Consider the following 344-nt stretch of genomic DNA (forward strand, 5'->3'; position numbering starts at 1 on the left):
GGGCATTATCATTTTGCATCATTGTGCCAAAAATCAGAAAAAACTAATGAGCCAATCTCGAGAAAAGCTGGTAACAGACGGACAGACGAACGGACGAACGGACAGACGAACGAACGGACATCGGTTAATTTATAGGACCTCCAAGGTAGGTCCAAAAACCGTAAACCTAACAACTAGCGGTAAAATGTTATTCTTTTGTCTAACAGCTAGACCACGACCCTTAGCCTAAAACCTCAAGGTGCAATAGGAGTGGATTTTTTTTGTAAATGTAACACATACCACAGCATTTTTCAACATTTCTTTTCTTTTGTAGATCTTCGCCTTCTTTACAATTACTTTTATCG

The sequence above is a fragment of the Clytia hemisphaerica genome, unplaced genomic scaffold (genome assembly GCF_902728285.1).
Source record: "Clytia hemisphaerica strain Z4C2 unplaced genomic scaffold, Clytia hemisphaerica genome assembly, whole genome shotgun sequence".
NCBI lineage: Eukaryota > Metazoa > Cnidaria > Hydrozoa > Leptothecata > Clytiidae > Clytia > Clytia hemisphaerica.